The sequence below is a fragment of the Watersipora subatra genome, chromosome 5 (genome assembly GCF_963576615.1).
Source record: "Watersipora subatra chromosome 5, tzWatSuba1.1, whole genome shotgun sequence".
Lineage (NCBI taxonomy): Eukaryota > Metazoa > Bryozoa > Gymnolaemata > Cheilostomatida > Watersiporidae > Watersipora > Watersipora subatra.
Genome location: NC_088712.1, coordinates 55,746,314 through 55,769,262, shown reverse-complemented (window position 1 = coordinate 55,769,262; position 22,949 = coordinate 55,746,314). Strand labels below are relative to the sequence as shown.

The 22,949-nt window shown below is 32.9% G+C and overlaps 1 long non-coding RNA gene across 1 annotated transcript in view; it reads right to left on the bottom strand.

Annotated features, from left to right (window-relative positions):
- Nucleotides 1–20,864: 20,864 nt before the first annotated feature.
- The window catches only part of LOC137397001 (uncharacterized), a 113,127-nt gene continuing 111,042 nt past the window's right edge, over nt 20,865–22,949 (bottom strand). Inside the window, exon 3 of the long non-coding RNA XR_010978691.1 lies at nt 20,865–21,017. This is a non-coding gene — a long non-coding RNA (uncharacterized lncRNA). The remainder of the gene's footprint in view (nt 21,018–22,949) is intronic.

The window sequence follows — 22,949 nt, the reverse complement described above, 5'->3', positions numbered from 1 at the left end:
CATGTATATTCTGTGTAGAATACTTTGGTGACTTGCTTACAATTGTTGTAAGCAGCACGAGTTAAACTTTATTGTGACAGTTTTAGGTTAACTCTCATTTTGCTTGAAAAATGCTAATAAAACTTTCTTAATACTAGGATTGTTTGTAATGCTTATGCTAGAAGATGATTTCTAGTTTCTCTGTCAATGATTTTAGAAGCAATCGTTTTTAGGTGTAGGATAGCTCTATTCTATACAACTCTTAATTTTAGTTTTACAGACAGCCATAAAAAACAGTTTTTTATTCGAGTGATAGTTTGGAACAATAAGCATGACCTCTTGTAAAGTGTGATTGGTGTATAATTGGTTTAGACAAGAGCTACCAATAACGCTTTCTACTAATAAGAGATCAACTCTAGTTCACGACATCAAGTTCGGACATAAAATTAGATATTGATAGTGGATGCTGTTAAATGTCGCTCAAGTAATGGATATGCGTTTTTCATTAAATATTCTCTTTCACCACCTAAATTTATGCTTCCATCAAATATCTACAACTCTACATCCTGATAAATCAATGTAGACTAATCATTGAGTTTCACTAATCATTATATTATTATTAAATTCGCTACAGTGATAATGGCTGGTAGACTCGACACTATAGTGTGAAAGACCGCAGGCTAGAAAAGCACCAGAAAAATCTATTAAAGACAAGGTAGAAAAAGTTTGGCTTCTCTGATTTTTAAAAGAAGTTTAAGAATCTTAGGCTCTTTGAAAGGGAATTACCAGGCATCTCAATAAGAGCCGGACTCAAGAGAACTCCTTAATAGTAATAGCTTATCTATACAAATAAATCTTAGTGTTTGTTAGCTTGTTGCTTTATCATCCCAATCTCCTATTATAGCCGCATTGTTAAAGGAATAAAAAAACATTTTGCACTGAAACTAAATTTACACATTCCTTTGTGCAGGCAGGCTCTCACAAATACACTACACAACAACCTCGCCATAAACATGAAAGAACATGTACATAATGCCAATTATGTAACGTATATTAGCAAAAAAGCAACAACACATCTTGCCAGTGCACCATTTTCTTTTTGACATTGGCGAATATTGGATAAGGAAGTGTCCTATCAGCATTGTTGCCTAGCCTGATATTTTGCAAGTGGTTTTATTCGGACGTCAAAATTACAGCTGCCGAGGAAACCAATGTGACTATATAGGCAAAGGTGCCTCGTGCACCTTTGCACATGTGTGCACTGCAAAAATCTGAAGCAGGATTACGAGAGATTAGCGATGGTGAAGATATTGACTAAGAACCCAAAATTTCAAGGAAATAGTTAGAATGCACAATATTTTGAAGTAGTTTTGTAAGACTGGATATCAGCAATAATACTATTAATCATTATGTTTACAGTGATTAAAGCTCTTTTAACTTTCGACGATTCATCAGTGTGAGGTTATAGGACATAATTATAGAGCTTTCTATTCTTTGTGAAATGAAACTAAAGCTGTTTGATTATCAGTATATACGGTATATGAATAAAATAAATTATTAATTAGATGTTATAAAAGATTAGTAGAATTACATGTTACAATAATATAAGTCAAATATTATAATATATATTAAATTATATTAAAACATAAACATTTTTTGTTACCATATAATATCAGTATGTAGATCAACATTTATGTGAGTAGCTGTTTTTTCCACGATCACAGGGGTAGACACCTCTGCTTTGTAAGAGACTCACAGTTTTCTGCAACCAATATAAGAACAAATTAGTTGCTATTTTGTAGCAGAGGAAATGATGAGTTTCATGGCAGTGACAGAAACACCAGATTTGCAAACAAGGATAAACAACAGTGCTTGAGTGGTTATTCTCAGCGTCATTGTAGTGCTGCCTGCTGTGAAGATATTGAGTCTCAATTGACAAATTTATTTTTTCAACTTTGATTCTTGAAGTCACAATGCGCAAAGACAAATCAAAAAAGTGTTCTCTCATATACTCTTTTAAGTATAACTGCTCATTCTTCTTTGTGCTGTTACAGTGTATATTGATTGTGATGGTGAGACTAATAAAGCTATTTTACTAAATATCATCAATACTGTTAAAGTAATAATAAGTTAAGGTCAAGGGGAATTAGATTCCACAATAAAATGGTCATTCACTTCTATACTTGTAAAAAATTTTAGTTATTAGCTTTATTTTTAGCATTTGGTAGATCAATGTTATTTGTTTTATAGTTTGGTAGCATAGTTTTACAGGTTGGTAGCATACTGTTTGATACCACCAAGGTTAATATCAAAACTGGACTTAGAATAAATGGAGGCTGATAATTCAATTTCTATTGTACATAAAAGCTATGTACATGTAGCTTTTGCTGCAAATTCTAGCAAACAGGAAGTGCAATGACCGTTGTAACATTTTGCTAAACATATTGATAACATCCGAAATTGCATTGAAGCTTAACAAAATGAAAATAATTTTTCATAACTCAAGTTAATTGCAAATCAGATAATAAGATCTGCATAATTATGTTAGCTGCTAGTGAAATACAGTATATCAGTTTCTAGAGAGAAATGTCAACCTTTCAGTGCAAATTCAGTTACTGTCCAATGTACAAACTGTTATTTTAAATAGAGTTCCATTGCCATGTGCGCTCAGTGGTGAAAGGGTTACCTATATAGAGCAAGCAAAAAATCTTGGGGACAGTCGGCCCTTCTGTCTTAGCTGAAAAAAAATTAAATCAGGCTATTTGCATTTTTTACACACATAACGCAACGTCATTAGAAAATAAACATTCTCAGAATCGATTATTTATGTTGTAGGAGTGTCTAATGTACCATGTAGTTAAAGCACATAAATTACATAATTTTTTTTATTGTATATTTCAATACATCAGAGTCTTGGCTTTTGAATGAGCTATTGTTTGCCATAGTGAGACAGACATTGGTTGGTGTTTATAGGATTTCCCCAGAGCTCTACCGCGAAAAAGTTTACTGGCATAGTCTCGAAAATTGTGACGTCACAATTTTCATATTCATTGTTGTGTGCTCTTACCGCTTATTTATCAACTACAATAATGACGATAATGACGCTAGTGGCAGGCGAAGGTAGGACAACTCCAGAGAACTAATTAAGATGACAAAGGAATCAGTGTCATTAGTTCTCCATGTACATATTATTTCTATGATAAGTACCTCAGACTCCAAGAACCATACTATATTTTCCCGATGATATTATGCACTAGCTCTTTATCTTTAATGTGATGTTGAGGGTGATGACTGAGACTAATTAATTTCAAGCATTGCGTGATCTCGCGAAGGTGCAATTGACATTTAGTCCTAGGGCCATGCAACCGCAGGTCATGATTTAATCGATGTGATTTCATTACCTTTATCAACGACAGTACATTTATTGAAGCATAATTAATTAACCCAGAACATGTGTTTGTATTGGTCGGGCGTTAGCACGATCGCGGACATTGTTGATTATCTAGAATCTTAATTTATTATTAGCGCTCTCTAGGTTTAACAGCACCAATTGTCACAGAAAAACGCAGCCTCAATGGCAGCGAAAAGGATTGACAACCTAAGGCTAAATGAACATTATGACGTCACATTTTGAGTACCTGAACCAAGTGTTTTTTTGCAGGACGTACTTTTGACACCTTGTTTTTCATAGTTCTATTATTCTTTGTGTATTGAATATAGGCTCATTCGAAAGCCAAGACTCTGATGTATTGAAATATATAATAAAAAAATCATGTAATTGATGTGCTTTAAGCAGATGTCATCAGAAATTAGGTTAAGAGTTTATTAGAAAGTAAGAAATAGCTAGTAAGAAATATTTTTACTAGTTCATACATTTTTTCTAAATCTGTACTGTCTTATGTCGTAGCTAGTTCTCATCTTATTACAAATTATACCACCCTTTCATATCACTCAGATGTAAGCCTCTGTAGGTAATACTATTATACTAGTACAGTCGACTTATCATTAATAGTTGGAATAGAAAATGATGTAGAGTTCACACAAATAAATTAATGTGAAGTCTGCGAAGCATCTAAAGTTAGCCCCAAGGAAGTCATCTGATACGTTTCCTGCTATGGAGAGGATGAATAGAGCAGGAGCAGTGGCTTTACAATAAGCCTGATCAATTCTAGAAAATCCTGGTATGTTCAGACCATTAATAGGTAACCATATTTTCGCAAACTCATCATTTTAACAAGCAGTCTTATCTTCTCTTACACTGGCACCATTAACCAGGTAGACAGCAGCAACATCTGTATTTCTATTAACAGTACATGTTAGAGCTATTGACTCATCTCTGTAAATTGAAGGATATCCGGCGGAATCTACAGACAGTTTAACTTCATTTCCTACAAACACAATGGTTTTAGTATAATACATTGATAAATAGGCGTAAGATGAACTCCTCTGTTCAATGTAATAGATGAAGGCCTGAAACAGGAAGGTTTACAGATTAAAGCTCCAGTTGACTATGGTACTGTAACGGAAGATTATATATTACTTTAATACATAATTACATACAATTTAATTTACAGTGTGAAGAAGATTCAAACAATGTTTGTTATGTTCAGTAAGTTATGTATTAACAATATTTGAGGTTATGCTAGCATAAAATTATGCAAAAACAGTGTTACAAAAAGAAAAGTACTGTCAGTGTTAGCGCTTTTAAGGCTAAAAGCTCATGACCACTATCGTTCAAATCAACGTTTAGCTGTGCGATGGCCAGCAACAATGAGCTGTTTTGACGCCATCATCAAGATTAAGGTGTACGCACTCTGAGCAATTAGCTGTAGATGACCACTAACCAACAAACAAACAGCAGTTACGAAATTGCTAGTTGGTTTTGAGTTTTGTTATCTTTCAACTATCTGATTAAGTAATGCATCCCTTCGCCATGGTTGCCAATATGAATTGACATCAATCTTCACAACTGTCGAAATTGGATTTGACGTGGTCAACAAACAGCCAATCACGATGCTAATAGCTGTGATCATCGATGTCAAAATTGAGTATGTTGAAAGTTCATTGCATTGTTGCTCCCAACCATTATGTTGGCCGCTCAATGTGAAATGACGTTATAGCTGCCAATCGTTGGGATCCATCACACATCTAAATGTTGATTTGAGCGACAGTGTGCACGAGCCTTAATAGCCTCACTGATACCCCTGTTAATCTATATATATATATATAGATACAAAGATAGATATAGCAACTACTATAGCAACTTCTACTTTATAGCAACAATACAATAGAGTAGAATAATGGTAGCCATACTCATCTCACCAGTTAAAATACTGACTCTTGAAACGCCAGTTACCAGTATTATTGCTGTTATGGTTATTGGTTATTACTACCACACTTGAAAATCATCGTTGATAGGTGAGAATTCGTTCCACCAACTTCTAAGCCCAACATAATTATAAGCCCAACATAATTATAAGCACAACTAGATTAAGTTACTAATCTAAGTTACACAGATTCATTAGGTAAATTAAATTTGCCAATGGCAACTGCATTACCTGCCAATGTATATGAACTGCTTTTGATTACCTGTGCAATACTAGAAATTCAACTAGGTAAGTATATAATATTCTACATGAAAAGTTACAACTCTACAATAGCCTGTTTAAATGAAAAGGAAAAATCAAACTTGTTGATGCTTGCAAATCTTAAGATTTAAAATGTTCTTACTTAGACCTCCTACTATCACCAATAAAGGCACCAGAGGAAGAACCCGCTGTACCAACATATCTTTCCTACAATAAATTTAAAAGTTCCTGAAGTTCACACGACTGTAGAACTTTGAAGTTGCAGAATGCATTTGAGGTTGAAAACTATGATGCAGCACTATATATATATATATATATATATATATATATATATATATATATATATCTTAAAGTTTATTGCCCGTCGTCTGTCCTTTGGTATGTCCAGCTAAAGCTATTAAAGTTTGGCAATGAAAACTCTGCATTGTGATGGATTTGAGTTTACAAAGATTGCAACCACAATTTTTAAATCCACGCACTCTACCACTGAGCTATACAAGGCATTGTTATATACCGTATAGCGTATGCACATGCAAATGACGAATTATTTGAGCATTTTGCCCACGCGTCACAATGCCCTGTTATAAAATATTTTCTGCCCAACTTTAGGAAACATGATGCTATTTCATTATATTTTCGTTAAGGGAAATTTTTTCTGCCGCACAATATCAACAATAGCTTTTCTCGAAATGAAAATTTGGCAATTTCTGTACTGATTATATACTTTATTAAGAGATATACATTGCTCGCCTTGGGGAGTTCAGCGTTATGGTGAAAACGGAATCACAAACAAAAAAATGATAAAAATTTTCTTAAAAGTTTAAGGTTTACTAAAGTACATACTAAAACTTCTTTTAAGTATGTGTATCGTAAGCTAAATTTATTTAAGTTAGATTTAGTGTTTATGCTACACGCCTGTTTCAAAGGTAAGAACTCTGCACGTAGTACATTGTAATGTTATATTATCTTGCAGATCATAACCACAAAATGCACTAAAGTCATTGTAGCTATCTATAGTTACTAAGAATAACATATTGTTTTGCTACTATTTTTAATGATGATGATTTTGAGGATTTTTGCCAGGAGGTGATTGCATCAGACAATTGCTATGAATCTCTATACCGCTCTATGTACGTCTATAACCTACGATATTTTTGGATGTCAGCACTGGCATGTCAACACTGAAATGAACTAAAATCATATATTTGTATACCAAACAATTTTATATTGTAATCATAGCAAAACAGACTATATTTAGCCATTTCTCACTAAGGATTTCCCATTTACATTTGACCACCTTTAAATTTTTATTTGTCTTCCTAATTTATTTTATTGCAACACTTCTTAAAAATTATGAAATTTAAAACTTACAGTTGTTTGAAAAACTTTGAAAACCTTTGTAGCTGTTTTGTTTTTTTCTTAATTCATTCGAACTGCACCACAATACTCTTCTCAAGATATGAAGTTTAAAAGTTAGAATGGTAAATGTTGCATATGTAACATAAAAAAAATTTTCTGTCCAAAGAATTTTGGACAGATTACTGGGTAGTACGGCTAGTTATGTTTATAAGAAATCTGTGAAAAAAAACGCGTGCAAATGAACTGCCATAAAACTGTGCAGTAAAAAGCTACAATACAATCAAATGTTTTTTGTTTCCTGGCCTAATATATGTTATCAATTTATTAAGAATTTCTAACGTGGTGATCGAAATGTAATAGTTTGACTATGAAGTGAGTCTGTGGCTCAGATCATACCAGAATACTTGCTAACTTGCTATGTTTTCTGTGAATAGCAATAACTAACAGTAGTTCTCAAAGAAGAAACAACTCAGATTTTAGCATGCTATTTAGTGGTGATCTACAGCAACTCAGAAATCAGTGCAAGTGTAGGAGCTGCTTATCACTGTAGTAAGTGTAGATAACTTTGTATTAACTTGAAGTTCTTTTCCAGTCACTACTGTTGTTATTAATTACTAGTATCATATTGCAAGCAAACCCTTCATGTAATGATCTTCACACAAAATGTTTGAATTAGGCAATTTATGAGTAGTCTTTGGAGGCCACCAATTTCTGAGGGGGTTTGTATCTTCGTGCACAGGTGCCAATTCTGACATCTTGTAGCAGGGCTCAAACCACTGACTTTTGCTTGGCTGCAGATTTTTGCTGCTAATCTGAATTAGGGTTGTTGCACTTCGTAACGCAGGCTCTATCACAAAATAAAAATGCGTAAAAAAATCTCGAAAAACCGAGTTTGGTACAGACAACTGTTGATTGTACTAGTGCAAATGAGAAGCGAATTCATTTTTCTGTCAATATGACCAGCAGTACTTCCACATTCAGGAAAACCTGTAATAACCTAATTTAGTGCGTTGTGAAGAGCTTGGCTAGTTTGAAGTATAAATATTAAAATATACAAGTCAAACAAGGTATGAACTGCTTTCTGTACAGTAATTCTTGTTATTCGTCTGAAAAGTTTGCACTAAGGTTTTTCAGAATCCGGAACTAGATTAAATGCAAAACTAAATTAAATGCCGAACTACATTTAAAACTAAAGCCTGGTTTGATCCAAAGAAGAGGCTCTCACAATCAGGCCGGTATTCCCTGGTTGGAAGTTGAGGCGGCAAATTTTAGGCGCCTAGTTATGAACATCTGTGGGTTTGGAGAGGCTGTGCAAGCCCCCCAACAGGTTTCTTTCATGTAGAGCCTCAACCGGGCCTCTCATGTAACGTTTTAAAAATTTTTATTGGAAAGTATAAATATTTTTCAATTATTTGATATTTGTTTGTTTTAGGTGACGTCACTGTTAGGACGTTTTCAGATTAAAATAGGTTAAACTTGGCCGCAGTTAAAACGCTCAGAAAAAAGCAGTGTATCCCCACATTAATACTGCTTATAAAGCGGCATGAATAATATGGCTTGTCCAATGGTATGAGAGTGGTCATTTTAAAACCACTCATGCAGTGGTATTAATTAGCACAATTCGTGGTGTTATATTAGCTCTAATATCACATAATATAACATTATAGCGCTATATTATTATAACGCTTATAATATTATTGGTCTTTCTGTTCTGTAAACTTTCTAACACTTGCGCTCATTTTGGGTAAAATATGATGTGTTACCATAAAATGACAAGCCTATTAAATTGCTATAGCCATAGAATATCCATGGTGACTGCTAAGCCAGTACGTGGTTTGGTTTGGACCGGATTGTGCTCAATTGTATGGTGCAGCGAGTGCACAACTCCCAATTTTAATTGCTACCACATCACAAATGGTACTAAACTAATACCACTGTTTGAGCGGTTTTAAACAATGCTATAATTATGTTGCTGCATTATAGATATTTTATAATAAATCATCGAGATAAATATATCTGTATGAGTGATGCTAATAAAGCCACATCATGAGCGGTACTATTAATACCTGCTAATAAGTGATATTAGTGGTGCTATCCAAACCACTCATTTAGTGATACTAAGATGCGGGATGACCTCAAAAAAGACATCTTTTACTTTTGAGCGTTGCAACAGCGATCAATTTTTGCCGATTTTATCTTAAGTTCATCCGAAGGTTTCTACACTTTCGATGGGCTATTGCCAAGTGGATCTTTTGTAAAACTTGACGTTTTGCAAACTTTTATAAGAGTAGTTACCACAACTATTTTGCCGATGATGATAATAATGACGCCTAACAACTACTAAAATTTGATGTTTATCTTTATGGCTTGGAATAAAGTGATATTCCACAGCGATAAAAACCGTCCTCTTAGCCGTTTGGCAAATAACTGTTCGAGTTAATGATGTTGAGGTTGAGTTATCCATAGCAATTTATCATTGCCTAGGAATGAACCAGACAAATCCGTTCAAGTTAACCAAGTGTTCGAGATAAACTTTTACATTTTATCCGAGAGCGAGTTATCCGAGTTTGGCTGTACTTAGCCGCCAAAAATTCCTAAAAAGTGGAGGCGGCTCAGCCGGCCAGCTGCTCCAGGGAAAACGGGCCTACTTACAATTACTACATTTCCACAAAAATATACTTGACTGTCGATTGATTTAACCAGTATGACTGTCTGGTGTTATCAGATTTTAACAGCAATTAGCTCTTTAAACCGAAGTTATTTGCTGATAACTTTTAGATCTCATATTAAATTTCTCTCTGCATGAATCATTTTTCCTCAAAACTAATTCAATTGGAAAACATTTACTTTATTGCATTATTATTTGCAATTGTTTCATTACTAAATTTAGCCAAATAAACTACAAAGAAAAGCTACTGATTTTTTCAGCTGCCTGATGGAAACATTAGTAAAAATATTAAAGATTCAAGAGTTTACTTATTAGGTACAGACAGGGAAATACAGGTGCTTATGTTCCCATGCAAGTTTACATCAATTGATGTCTTTTTTATTCCTTATTCATAGTCTAAAAAAACACATGTTGCCTAGTGTTGAATTTTCTATTATGCGTTTGATTATGTGACGAGCATTCATTATGTAATATGTCTACCAAAAAACTTGAAGTGATCGTCTTTACACTTTTAGGTTTCATGTGGCTGACATGGTAACAAATAATGTATATTGATGATCTATGAATTAATCCATTAGAAAATTTTACCAAATGTCAAGCACATTTGTTTTAAGGCCAGCATCGTATTATTTTTGCTAAACAAATATTAAATATTTATAAAAATCTAGAAATACTGCGATGCTTCAGCTACTATTATTACAACTAGTACTCTGGCAGTTTCAAGTGCCAAGAAAAATGATCATGTGTTGTGGAATGTGATCCACTGAGAGCTGAGTCAGAGCTAAGCCAGTCAGTGCCAGTGCTCAGTCAGGCAGAATAACGAGGTAAGAATTAAGCCAGTCAGAGCCAAGCCGAGCCGAGTAGAGCCAAGCCGAGCTGAGTAGAGCCAAGCCAAGCCAAAGCCGAGCCGGGTCAAGCCCAGCCAAGCAGAACGAGCGGAGGGGGCTTACTCGCTATATAAGCCTGAACATTTGTGCTAGAGAGCAGAGCTATTCGGGGCCTGTTCATTGCCTGTTACTTGAGCATTCTTGTACAACTTATGAGCTAAGCAGAAAATGTATGTATAAACTCATGCACCAGTCTTGTACTAGTAAAGGAAAGTGAAGGTCGTACAAAACCTTTACACATGCATGCTGATAAAGTATAGAGAGTAGCCAAAATGCAAGGTAGTTCAGAAAAGACGGAGGGCAAATGATTGGTGCAGGTAGAACTGCTAGCTTTCTAAGCATCTGTACCATTGAGTTCATTGATACTGCACATTGCCGAAAGTTCTCACTAGAATCAATGCTGTTTGAAAATTGAAAACAAAAGTTGATTGCCTTAAAAGCTTCAGTTTTCATTGCTTTTGGTAATTAATTTTACTAATCTAACTTGTGCTCTAACTCCAATATATTGAGTTGAGGAGTCAGATATTATGACCATTTCGATGAAATTAAGGTTTTATGCTTTGTATTCTCATTAACATTATGTATAAAGAAAACAATAGATTCTCATTTCATATAACAAGCTTACTGTGATCACTCCGTTTGCCTTCTCATACTCAATTTTGAGCGGCATTCACAATTTGCAATAATTATGTGTTTGCATACCTGTGAACTATAAATGCTTGATTCTGTGATTTGTTATCACAAAAATGTGCTGAGCATGTATGTATAGTGTAATGCAAAAGTTCCTACTTCATCTATATCTGTGAAAGCTCTCTAGCAGCACTCTCACTGTATTCAACACTGTATACTTTTCAGTGAGTATATAATACTGCTTATATAAGACAATGCTTGTGTACTGCTTATATAGGACTGCTGTATATAATACAATGCTTCAATACTGCTTCCTGCGCATTATAAAGCAGGGGTACTAAATGTATATTGTACATTGCGCAGTAGTGAAAGAACGCAATTCAATTATACTGCATGGTCGAGGCATGCTTAGTAATCCCACTGCACTGCTGATTATACTATATAGATATCCAGACAAAATTGTACTGTGATGCAACTGTCATATACTTTGCATCCAGTCATCAGTGAGTACTTATCAATGCATAGTTATAATTTTTTGGTAATGGTCACAACCCCGATTATAATATTTTGATGTTTCTAATAAATAGGAAAATCCCTAAATCTTCATTCAACAATTTCGTATATACATACTTATCTGAAGATGTGTAATCACCACCAAAACCGAAGTGTTAGTACAGACTGTAAAAGAGATTTAGTTTATTGACTGTACTCTACCTACTATATAGTCTGAGTTCGTTAAATATGTAAAGCTTGTGACTCTATACACCACATTTTTGTATTCTATTTTGTAGAATGTCAATAAGGTGTACACTGTATGATCATAAACTACCTTACAAAATACAGATACAGAGCATATCCAGGTTCAGTTGGTATAATAAAATATGTTAGAAGAGCCGTTATGAAGTATTTACGAGAAAACAAAAGTATATGTATACTAACCTATACTCGGTTGGTATGGTGCGACATGCTGTGGCAAACTGTGATATGATGTGATATGTTGTGGTATGCTGTGATATACTGTGCTGCAGTGTGATACAGATGTAGCTGTGAAAATAGTTTTATTGAATGCACAGTAAAGAAATTATAACAGAGGCCTAAGCTTTACTGATAGCACTTAATGCAAGGTTTGTAGCTAACAAGGGGAATATTAGGTTGAAAAAATCTTAAATTAAAATTAAATCGCTGTATTAAACTTCGGCCAAACAGAAAAACAAAAAAGATTTTCACAATGTTGAAACCTCTGGTCATTTCAAGTTTTTGCAATTTCCAAGAAAGTTATATTTCATCAGCTTCATTGTTATAAAGAGCAGTTTTTTGATTAATAGAGAGTTTCCTTTTCCTTGCACAGATGGATTTGCTCAATTGTATACTAATTTGGGTTCACTTTTGTTTGACAAATCATGTTTGTTTTATGTTATGACCATAAACACAGTATTTTTATCTTCTACTTGAACAGAGTTAAAAAGAGCTATAATTCAATCTATCCCTGCAACTAATTTTGGTTGCCAATCACTTTAGTGCTTATCAAATGCATTGAGTTTAGTATTCAATCAAAGTCTTACCAACTGACCTTCACTAGTATGGACTGATGCATTGTCAATCTCAATTGTTCATTTGATACAATGACAGATGAGGAGACAAAATAACATTCATAACGAGAAAACACTTTGTGAGACTTCGTAGACTGTGAGTAAACATGGCCATTTACAGCTTGATACAGTATTTATTGTCTGAACAATTTGAAAACAGTTGAGAACAAAGTTTCACTTCAAAGTCAATTGATAGCCTTTTAAAATTACATCTATTTATGCCAAGCAATCAATATATTTTGTTTTGCGCAACAATTTTGATGTTAGCAGAACAAGAGAACAGTACTAGGCAGTAATATAAGGTAGGCATGCTTTCAGCAAACCACAGACTTGTGAATTATGATTATACATGTAAATTCAGGCAGTTAGCCTGTGGTTGAATGCAAGACAAAAGAACTTATGTTGGCGGATGTTCTTATACATCACTTCATGAAGTTGCCTCCCTACCTTGTTCCGGTTACCCAATATGGCAACTAATATCATATAACAGACGGTCAAAACATCTTTCATACGTACTGAAAAATACAACCTGCTAAAGTTACAAAATACCTTGTAAAATTCTAGCAATTGCTTATGTGTTCGTTTTGTGGAATGTGCTAGTAAAAATTTCTTGTATCAAGAAAATTGGAAATTTAAAAAATTGTCCATAAAAATTAGCTATTCTCAAAAGTGCTATGTTTAAAACCTATTAACAAACACACGGTTTCTGTAAATCAGGATGTTTAAATTGACACTTTTTAGAAACCCAATTTTCAAAAAGATGATTTTGATCTAATTTTATAGCGTTATAGCTGTTTTCGGTCAATATTTTACAAAGATCGCCTATACATCTGTTCATTCTCACAACTTCAAAAGGTTGATTAAACCTGGTAATTGCTTAAATATATTTTTGAAACCTCTGTATGTAATATTAGCTAAAGATGTTAGTATGATAAACAAATTTGCTGTCTGTTAACCATTAAACGAATGACAGCGGCAAATGTCAAACATAAAATAAAACTACATGTATATAAAGTAGCCTATATGGCTTTTAACCTCAACATGTGCAAAGATGTGCATACATGTAAAATTATGATGTGAGAGCATAAACCTTTTTTAAGAACATTAAGTAACCAAAAGTATAAAATTACATGGTATTTCATTGTTTTACAAAAACTGGTTATATATTACACACCATACTTATCTTTATAATTTAAATCGTATTAGTTTTAAAGAGCAAAAATGAATTAGATACCTAAGAGATTACTGAGTTACTAACAATATAAACGAAAGCGCCTTGCAGTCACTCAAAATTTTAGACATGTTCTGGGATTGACTTTGCTGATAGTATAATTTACTACCCAGTTTATAGCAGCATTTATCATCACATTAAATAGAATATAGCATGCCACGGTATAATACAATGCAATGCAATATAGAATATTTAAGTGCATTGTACTATAATTTAGTTTATGTAGAAACTTAAACATGATGGTGAAGTGAACATGGCAAATAAAAAATGGTAAAAAAGTTATCATGAGTTTCTCCAGCTTTGTTAATAGCCAACTGAAGACTAACATGAGCGTCAATTGCCTGTGTTGAAGAATGGTAACTAAAAAGATTACAGAGCCATGATATTTGCACTGATTCTCCTAGTATTATTTTATGTAATGAAATGGCATATATTAAAATGTAAAGCGAAATAGCATAGATTAGGCAAAATGTCATTATCTGATGCATCAAGAATGCTAACAATGTTTAAATAGCGATTGGCTTATTTGGTAGAGTAAAACTATTGAACTGAGAACATAAACGATTAATAATTATTCACAATACTTTAAATGGCAGCAAGTAAAGTATCTCAAATTTTAGTGAAATGACTTAAAAGTATTGATGTTGCTGTAGTTCAGGCAGGCTTACATTTATCTTACATGTAAGCTTGAAATGCAGGTTCAAAATCTTTATGATTTTTGCTTAATTTAAGTATTGGTTGTTATACATGTTTACAGTTCATTGTGTCATTTGCATAAAATTGTATATTTTTAGATTTTGTATGTTTATAAATGTGTCAACATCTCAGACACTAAACTAGCTTGATTCACTGCTGTCAGTGTTGCTTCTTGTAAAGGATTCACCATGACACTTTACTTTTCCACAAGCAACTAAACCACTTGAGTAAACTAGGCAATCTAAGTTATATTGCTTGAGAAATAAATTTACATAATTTATATTATGAATCTATATTTGTCAATATCTATAGTGGTACAGCGAAAAGCATACAGCAATCAATTGAACTGTCCCGGCCTTCCAGGTTCTCTTCTTTACTGGGCTCATCTGCGCTTCTTTTATATGAGTCTTCTTAATCAGCTTTGCCCCTAGACCCCTGAAACTGACAGCTGCAGGTCAGTCTTTTGTGAGCAACTTGGTGGTTGACCCACAGCCCTATCAAAAGTTTTAGCCAAACCAAGAGTTAGCTCACTCTCTCCTTTAGTGGCTGTCTCAGCCGTCTCGAAGAAGTGGGGCCAACCTCCTCGACTCAGTGGCTTTGCCGAGCTGCTCCTTTTTAAATCTTGGCCCTCTTGTTTTCTACTGTCACATTCCTTTGGCTGTGCCGCTCATACATGTGTATCATTTAATTGGGTGATTCTAAAAATCTGTTTAGCTTTGGGCAGCTTCACTGGTTGATAGCCAATTTAAAATAGTTTTCCATCGTGATATGGTGATGGATTTTTTAAGATTTGAGACCCAAACAGCAGTAGGTGTCACCAAAACTTTTGGTCATTCACACACGTTTGAAACTGTTCTAAGGCAGCACACCCAAAATCACCATAGGCTCAATTAGACAGCCACTCTACTTTGTTACCAAATAGTGGGTAATTTTCTCCTGCTTATCAGCGTAAATAGTGCAGCCGTTCTCTTGCCTCAGATGCAGACAGCTCAAACTTCTGCAACAACTTTCTACCTACTTGAGCAACTGAATTGGTTGTACCACAGCCTTTGACTGTTCGCTTGTAACTGAACAATAGTTGTACCAGTGCATCTTTAGCAAGTCACCTGTTCTAAACACCAACTTCATCAAAGTTATAGAGTATTTAGTTACTCTAAATTTATGGTTCTATGTGTTTACGGTTCTATGTATTTTGGTTTGTGTATTTACAGTTCCAGGTATTAAAGGTTTTAGGTGTTTATGGTTCTATGTATTTATTGCTCTTGGTATCCATGTTTTTATGCATTTACTTTTCCATAGTTCTATAACTCTACAACTATAACCCTTTCACTGCCAACCATGTACAAATTCGGGTATCTGCCAAGCGCCAGCCATTTTACCGAAAATTGCCGATATTGCTTCATGATATGTAAACAGTATTTTTTCCAATTTCAATCTTTATCTAGAACATTTTTGTTACATATTTTAATTTGCAAACATTTTAACCAACATTGCTATGCAAAAAATCATTAGATCTATACTTTGTGCGATGATAAAGCTGTGTGAAGCTACGGTCGATGCAAAGCTAAAACGATCCTTCATAATGTTCCTTACTTTTACAAAATTATTACTTTCACCACTATCAGAGACAGTGCAGCTGCTTTATTTATCTGTATAATCATGAAAATCTGAATCTGAATTGGCTATAATGTCATCAACACAACTAATTACCTGTTTTCTGACTCGCGCGCAGTAATTCACGAACTCACACAAAAAAATGTTCGTTATTAAATTAGAAAATCTCAAACAAAGGTTAAAAATTGCTTTGTTAATTTTAGCTAATTTTATAGACAAATCTTCGGGCAACACTGTCAATTTCATAAAAGTCTTAAAGACTGTGGTTTATGCTGTCAACGAATAATAAAATTAGGTAACTACGCAACTGCTGGAAAAGTCGAAATAATGCGTCTACGGCAGTCGTTCCACGAAAACACGTTTATGCGTCTACGGAAGTGAAAGAGCTAAGAATACTAGTAGCTCTTGCACATTGATAGTAACTTGTACTGTATGATGACATTTTTTTCAGAAAAAGTGACACATTTTGCTTCTAGCTAGTAGGTCTATGTTAATTTTCTGATTCTTGAAACTCTCTCTCTTTTCCTATCTCTAACTCATTCTCTCTTTTTCTCTTCCTCTCAAAGTTTAGAAACAGAAATTATTTCATACTTTAGTTTAACTAATTATGATTAATTTCTAAATGGTCAATTTCTATTTAGTACACAGTCTGGCATTGAGAAAAAAAACTTAACGTTTTCTCAGTCAAACGCGCAGCTAACTCAGTGAGATAAGTAGTAATAATAATTACTTTAACATTTACATAAATAAACGTAAAATTGAAAAATTTTAATTTCGGCAAATGGAAAAAACTATTGTTGTGTTTTAATGTGACTACAGAGTGTCACATATAGCTGTAAAGGCTTAAATATTCATCTGAGTTTAACTTATGACAGCCCAGTGTCATCTACACTAGCATATAGCCACATATGACGATGGGGTGTCACTTATGACAGTAGAGTTTTACACTTAATAGCAGAGTAGCGCATATGTCAGCAGAGTGTCACATATACCGTCGTGTTTTTTTTGCCCTAATTGAGTTTGCAAAGTGGATTTACATAAAGTTGTTGGTATCTACAAGAACACATTTTAATTACATGACAAAGCTATTTCGAAGTATTTTTTGTTTTTGTGTTATTTTGAAGTTCTTCTATCCAATTTCATGTTAAACATTTTTGCATTTCGATAACCATAAACTTAGGCTCAAACTCCATTAGCACTGTATATATCTTGTCTCTTAAATAAAAAATTCATCAAACAAGTTGCATTTAATCACTAATATGTAACTTATCTGTTAGTTTATTAACAAAATATGATGCTGTAAGAGGCAATAGATAGTTAGTCATTCTAACCTACAAAAAATAAATGGTGCATTTTAGCAAATGAGATAGTTTATTTGAACAAAAATCCTTTGAGTTTTGATCAAAAACCTACAGTATCATGAATGTTGAATTTTTTGGCAGCCCTGTTCTTAGAAAATTGTGAGCATTCATTTTGAGGACTGATTTTGATTCTTTCCCGCTGAGCTATCTACAAATACATTCATAACATTATTATTATTACCTTAGTTCTACTTTTTATTTTACTGTGAGTTACTAATGACCACAATTGTTAACATTATTCCTCTTTGACATAATGGGCTAAATTAGTTTTAGAACTGAGTACTTTCAACCCTAATCAAATTAGCAAAAGTTTGCTATAATATGGGATGGGTGGATGTGTGGATAGGAAATTGCGCAAGACCACAGAAAAATTTTGACAAATTGTAGCTCTAGCTATTTAGTACTTTATAAGGAATTGTAAATCAAAACATTCAATTTGTTTTACTGTTATTGATGATAATATGGTTATAGTTATTGTGATTTTGTTGAAAATAGCATAAGTTTGTTTTTAGAAATAAGTGTTTATCAAAATACTTTTTTACGTATTAACAAACTAGTTCATTGGAATGTTAAAAACAATAATATTGGTAATAATAACCGAAGAAGTTTTTTGCAAACACATTGTGAATCTCCTAAAGAAAATTAATACACAAAAATTTAGATTAGCCTAAGTTTGATTTGAAATATATATATATATATATATATATATATATATATATATATATTTATACAGCAAAAACGTTTGAAGTAAAATTAAATCAAGAGTGGAATTTGGAAGTTACAAACAAACAGATGTGCTAGATAGATATCACATATAAACTAGCACATCCACCAAGCACACTTTTTGCCTTTTTCATGACACTGTTCTACTACAAACACATGCGTTCCTTTTTACATTCTCATAAGGTTATTGATGCAACACACGGGCGTAACGATGACCTTCTTGACTTCCTGTGACGGGTGATTCATAGATGCAGTTTCTTCCATCTGGTAAGAAAAAAAACACAAAATTAGCTTGAAGGTTTATAAAAAAGTATATGTATAAGCAAACATAAAATGTAAATAAAATTATTAACTGGCACAGCTACTACGGTGTACGGTACCTGAGCATGGAACAAGCTCTAAGTTAAACTCTGTGTCTGCTATAGCTTGTTGACTAAAATAAAAAGACATCAAGTTACTAAAGACATAAACACCTTCTATTATTTACATTTTGTATATGTGAGAAGTTACAAGTTTCAAGCAGTGACAGTAAAACATCCTCTAGTAAATGATCAATGAAACATTCAACTAATGGTGAAAATAGACTGTAAACTATCTGAAAATAGTCATGATCAGAACTATTTTTATTAAATCACTTTATCTTTGATGTTATTGCTTAGCTGACTTCTATATCTACTGTTATGTAAGAAGTAAAACAGTTGTTTGGTACACATGAGTTTTCTTCTCTATCGATGCCTGGCTTTACATATAAAACTGAACTCAACATTTTTATTGTCTGTAACACATTTTTTTCATTATGTTTACCTGATAATATTTTATTCATAATGTATTTATCTCTATTGTATCAATTTTTCCATGATTGTTTTCAACTGAAACCAGCAAGGTAGAACTTACCGGCTCACCTTTTTCACCACCAAAATAGAGCTTTTCATATCTAAAAGTATATATAAGCAACACACAATAAAACATTGCCATGATTTTTGATTTCATATTGACTGCATCAGTTAAAAGACTTTATAATGTCACTCAACAATTTTCTATACCAAGTTTTTGGTAAGGAAACTAACAAATTTACTTGAATTTTTTAGCTAAAACCGGCAAGGTAAAACTTAGCAGTTGTCTTTTTCCGCTACCAAAACGCAGCTGCAAGTGAAACAAAGTCAACAGCAAGAATACCAGCTACAGTTGCTGGTGCAACAGCTGCAGGTGAAGCTTGTCTGTTTGTCATCAAATATGATTGGCTAGTGGGAGGTAGGCTAGCCGCACCTGTTTATCTGATATTAAATATATTTGTAGTAAACAAATTTGTTATGATAAAACTTCATAATTGATCTCAAAAAAACTTATTAAAGCAGGTTTTTAGCACAGAAAACTAACAAACTTATTTAATTTTTTTCTGAATCATGGGTCAGTTAAAACCTGCAAGTTAAAACTCACCATTTTTCTTTTTCCACCAGCAAAAAACAGCTGACTGTGCAACAAGCACAACAAGAGCAACAGAAAGAATACCAGCTACAATTCCAAGTATAACAACGGGTGAAAATTCTTTTTCTGTCATCAAAAGTGGTTGGCTAGTTGATGTGAGTTCAGTTGCATCTGTCCGGCTAATATTGAATATACAGGTGACTGGCTCAAGAGCTACAAAATAATATTTAGGTAAAGCCTTTCGATGCTAACATTTTCATGTAAAGAGAAGCTACACGTAATAAAATACTGGATACATTCGTAAATAGATCAATGCTTGTGACAGATATATTTATAACTAATGCTTCTATTGACTAAGGCTACTGGAGTTTTTTCAGAGAAACTTTTCACTTATCTATAAAGTAGCTGATTTTACTTGACTATAAAAATATTTTGAGTTGAACTAAAGACAGCATCCGAATAAGAGGCAATCAAGTTTTAAATAATTGTTGACCTTTGGCAAATGAGTTCAGTCATACATTGCATTAATGTGCCTACAGTATGTCTATAATGCATGGAGTTTATAATAAGACAGATTTCATGAATATCTGTTAATGAAAATGCGGACACAAAAACTGGTTAGTAAGACTAGTTTGCGACCATCAGCCAGTAAGTTGCTATTTTGTAAATCGTATAAAGATAAATGTTCAACATTTAACTTTAACTATTAGGATGTTGTTTCCTCACATTCAACAGAAGCAGTACAGGTAATTGTCTCCACTTGATCCCCTTCCCACGAGTTAGCAGAAAGAATTAGTTGGTTTGTTTTAGTATCTGTGCATCCTTTACTACATGCCCAGCTGTAGAAAGGAACTGGATTTCCTACCACGTTGCAAGACAGTGACAGTGATGATTTAGGTTTTTGGTGCTGAATGCTGGTTAAAGTCCCATAATCAAGATCTGAAATTATAAAACCGTTAACTCACTAAAGTATGTTTGAAGACTTGAAACTAAAGTTAAAACATCAAACACACACTTTATATTTTCCACTAGCTAGTTAAATTAAAACCTCATGAGCATTATTTAGTAAATGCCATGGTAGACTCAATTACGCAACTCAACTTACAGTGAGGCTCCACAATTTCTGACTTGATTATGTTTTCAGGGTAATCATTCTCCAGAACTGAATGAGTTCTGTCTTTACATCTCAGAGTCAAACCATCTCTATCTTTTTTAGTAGGGGTGTATCTATTGCTGCTCACAACTACAACATCTCCTCTCAACACCTCTATAGAGAAAGATTAGAAAAATAAGATATATGTGAAAGATTCTTTAATGTGATAAACCAATGCATCAGGACCGCTAAAAAAGCTCCCAGCAAAAAAAGCATATAGTTTTTGATAGATTGAATATTTGAATGAGAACATAAACTATTACCAATCAGACAGCATATAACATCAATAGGTTATATTAAACTCTAGTGCAATTATTTAACAGTGTTCATTTTGCTACAGTTCACTCTGGTTTACATTTAAGTTAAACTTGAATATAGCGCTTCATAACCTTTTCTGATTTTAACGTATTCTAACTATTTGGTATTATATACATTTATATTTCATTGCATCATTTTTTGTAAAATTAATATTAATATATTAGATTATTATTATATAGATTTTTGGTACATGAATGCTTCATCCGTAAAAAAAATGTGTTGTTCTATTTGATCCATCACTTGACAACCATCTATTTCAAATCACTTCAACTTCAATCTATTCAATACCTCCATTCTAACTTTTTATAGGTGTACAATTTTATACAACTAATCAGACTTTTATTGGTATATACTGTAGTACATGTAAAAACATGTTGGAGCAAAACTTAAGCTAAAACTGAACTTTTTAAATGCTTCACGTTATATTCTTCTTGTAAAAATTTACTGTCTCACTGAGACTTATATTAATACAATTATGGTATTATGAATAATATTGCTGGAATATAGGCTAAATACAATCTAGAAAAATATTAGGTACATTAATATCGTTGTTATTATTATTATGATTACTATTATTATTATCATCATTACTATTAATATTATTCTATCATATCAGTATCAAATGTTGCATTAAGTAAATTGGAGTTAATATGGATGTGATTTCACATGTTAAAAGATCAGTAATGTTTATGGATTTATGTGTTTGTGGCTCAATGTAGTTGTGGTTCAATTTGTAGGCTATATGGTTACATATATTCATAGTTCTATGCATTTATATTTTTATGTATTTATGGTTCTATGTGTTTATGCTTCTGAGTTTGTATGCTTCTGTGTGGTCATGGTTCCTTGTGTTTACTGTTGTTTGTATTGATGGTTCTACCATACGTTCTTGTTGTTCTAGGTGTTTATGATTAGATGTAATTATACATCTATGTTTATGGTTTTTTAGTTCTATGATTCATTTGATTAATTGATTTTTATGTTTTTGATTGCTTCAATAAAGCCGAAAAATTGGTTGAATTCTTAAAAAATTCATTTTTTTGAGTTATGCTAACTAAAACTGGAAAGGAAGATGTTCCCATTTACTCACAAACAACTGAGTGTTGATATTACATTTTATCTGAATAACATATGTGGTCATATCAGTAGCAACCAAAATATAGTTTTACGTAAAATGCTGATAAGTTGTACATAATAATTTATAACAGCACTTACGGTAGGTGCAAATGTTGTGTTAAAGTCAATTTCATAAAATACTTGAAAAAATCAAATAAGTTCACACTTCCATTTTTGGTTTAAAGTTTAATTTTCATGAAAGTAAATTAAATTTTTATCGAATTAGTAAGTATTTTAAAAATTGCAACAAAAAGTTAAAATTTAATTAATTAATTTAATTAAATTATTTTAGAAAATTGAAAAAGCAATTTTTTACTATTTAATAAAAAAATCAGCGCTATGTGTTTACATGATTGGCATGTGCATAACAATAGTTTCTTGCAGAAACTTACCATGAAGAGATATTACATGTACAATCTTCTGATAAACTGCTTCAAAAATCTTACTTTTTACAGTAAAGTTGAAGTTATATCAGCATAAACGCCTTATCCCATCATTAACTGGAAAGGTTTCAAAATTTTCAACAAAAACAATAATTGTATAGCCATATCTAAATACAGATTAACAAAATTCTTAATTCAGCCATCTGCTTTTGTTAAATTGTAATTGTCA